A 3,440-nucleotide genomic window follows, 5' to 3' on the forward strand; every position below is an offset into this window, starting at 1 on the left:
GTTCCATCTATTCTATTATTTCATGTCCTACCTACTCTATAATTCTAAGTCTCAGCTATTCTCTTACAATAGCCTATGTCCCACCTATTCTATTATTCCACGTCTCACCTATCCTCTTATTGTAGCCTACGTCCCATTTATTCTATTTTTCCAAGTTTCACTCATTCTCTTATAGTAGCCTACGTCCTACCTACTCTATTATTCCAAGTCTCACCTAACCTCTTATTGTAGCCTACGTCCCACCTATTCTATTATTCCAAACCTCACCTATTCTTTTATTATAGCCTACATCCCACCTATACTATTATTCCAAGTCTCACCTATTTTCTTACAACAGCCTACGTCCCACCTATTCTATTATTCCAGGTCTCACCTATTATCTTATTGTAGCCTTTATTCCACCTATTCTATTATTCCACGTGTCACATATTCTCTTGTAGTAGCCTACGTCCTACCTATTCTATTATTCCATGCCTCACCTATTCTCTTATTGTAGCCTACATCCCACCTATTCTATTATTCCATGTCTCACCTATTCTTCCAAAGTAGCCTACATCCCAACTATTCTATTATTCCATGCCTCACCTATTCTCTTAAAGTAGCCTACGTCCCACCTATTCTATAATTCCATGTCTTACCTTTTCTCTTACAATAGCCCACGTCCACCTATTCTATTATTCCAATTCTTATCTATTCTCTTATAATAGCCAACGTCCTACCTATTCTATTATTTCAAGTCTCACCTATTCTCTCATAGTAGCCTACGTCCCATTTATTCTATTATTCCAAGTCTCACCTATTCTCTTATTGTAGCCTACGTTCCATTTATTCTATTATTCCAAGTCTCACCTATTCTCTTATAGTAGCCTACGTCCCATTTATTCTATTATTCCCAGTCTCACCTATTCTCGTATAGTAGCCTACGTCCCATTTATTCTATTATTCCAAGTCTCACCTATTCTCTTATAGTAGCCTGCGTTCCATTTATTCTATTATTCCAAGTCTCACGTATTCTGTTATAGTAGCCTACGTTCCATTAATTCTATTATTCCAAGTCTCACCTATTCTCTCATAGTAGCCTACGTCCCATTTATTCTATTATTCCAAGTCTCACCTATTCTCTTTTAGTAGCCTACGTCGAACTATTCTATTATTCCAAATCTCACCTATTCTTTTATTATAGCCTACATCCCACCAATTCCATTATTCCAAGTCTCACCTATTTTCTTACAACAGCATACGTCCCATCTATTCTATTATTCCAAGTCTCACCTATTCTTTTATTATAGCCTACATCCCACCAATTCTATTATTCCACGTCTCACCTATTCTCTTATTGTAGCCTACATCCCACCTATTCTATTATTCCAAGTCTCACCTATTACCTTATTGTAGCCTACATCCCACCTATTCTATTATTCCAAGTCACACATATTATCTTATTGTAGCCCATATCCCACCTATTCTATTACTCCAGGTCTCACCTATTATTTTATTATAGCCTACATACCACCTATTCTATTATCCCAAGTCTCACTTATTCTCTTATTGTAGCCTACATCCCACCTATTCTATTATCCCAAGTCTCACCTATTATCTTATTGTAACCTACATCCCACCTATTCTATTATTCCACGTCTCACCTATTCTCTTATTGTAACCTACGTCCAAACTATTCAATTGTTCCAAGTCTCACCTATTCTTTTACTATAGCCTACATCCCACCAATTCTATAATTCCACGTCTCACCTATTCTCTTATTGTAGCCTACGTCCAAACTAGTCAATTGTTCCAAGTCTCACCTATTCTTTTATTATAGCCTATATCCCCCCTATTCTATTATTCCACGTCTCACCTATTCTCTTATAGTAGCCTACGTCCAAACTATTCTATTGTTCCAAGTCTCACCTATTCTTTTATTATAGCCTACATCCCACCTATTCTATTATTCCAAGTCTCACCTATTACCTTATTGTAGCCTACGTCCAAACTATTCTATTGTTCCAAGTCTCACCTATTCTTTTATTATAGCCTACATCCCACCAATTCTATTATTCCAAGTCTCACCTATTCTCTTATTGTAGCCTACATCCCAACTATTCTATTATTCCACGTATCACCTATTCTCGTATTGTAGCCTACGTCCAAACTATTCTATTGTTCCAAGTCTCACCTATTCTTTTATTATAGCCTACATCCCACCAATTCTATTATTCCAAGTCACACCTATTATCTTATTGTAGCCCATATCCCACCTATTCTATTACTCCAGGTCTCACCTATTCTTTTATTATAGCCTACGTCAAATCTATTCTCTTACTGCGGCCCACGTCCTACCTAATCTATCATTCCCATTCTCACCTATTCTTTTATTATAGCCTATATCCCACCTATTCTATTATTCCAAGTCTCACCTATTATCTTATTGTAGCCTACATCCCACCTGTTCTATTATTCCACGTCTCACCTATTCTCTTATTGTAGCCTACGTCGACCTATTCTATTAATCCAAGTCTCACCTATTCTCTTACAATAGCCTACGTCCTACCTATTCTATTATTCCATGCCTCACCTATTCTCTCATTGTAGCCTACATCCCACCTATTCTATTATTCCAAGTCTCACCTATTCTCTTACTGTGGCCTAGGTCCTACCTATTCTATTATTCCCATTCTCACCTATTCTTTTACTATAGCCTACATCCCACCTATTCTGTTATTCCAAGTCTAACCTATTGTTTTATTATAGCCTACATCCCACCTATTCTATTATTCCAAGTCTCACCTATTCTCTTACAACAGCCTACGTCCCACCTATTCTATTATTCCAAGTCTTACCTATTCTCTTATAATAGCCTATGTCCACCTATTCTATTATTACAAGTCTCACCTATTTTCTGATTTTAGCCTACTTCCTACCTATTCTATTATTCCAAGTCTCACATATTCTTTTATTATAGCCTACATCCCACCTATTCTATTATTCCAAGTCTCACCTATTCTTTTATTATAGCCTATATCCCACCTATTCTATTATTCCAAGTCTCACCTATAATTTTATTGTAGCCTACATCCCACATATTCTTCAATTCCAAGTTTCACATATTCTCTTATTGTAGCCTACATCCAACTTATTCTATTATTCCAAGCCTCACCTATTCTCTTACAACAGCCTACGTTCCTCCTATTCTGTTATTCCAAGTCTCACCTATTATCTTATTATAGCCTACATCCCACCTATTCTATTATTCCACTTCTCACCTATTCTCTTACTGTAGCCTACATCCCACCTATTCTATTATTCCACGTCTCACCTATTCTCTTACTGTAGCCTACATCCCACCTATTCTATTATTCCACGTCTCACCTATTCTCTTATTGTAGCCTACACCCCACCTATTCTATTTTTCTAAGTCTAACCTATTTTCTTACAACAGCCTA

The sequence above is a fragment of the Palaemon carinicauda genome, chromosome 9, assembly GCF_036898095.1.
Source record: "Palaemon carinicauda isolate YSFRI2023 chromosome 9, ASM3689809v2, whole genome shotgun sequence".
NCBI lineage: Eukaryota > Metazoa > Arthropoda > Malacostraca > Decapoda > Palaemonidae > Palaemon > Palaemon carinicauda.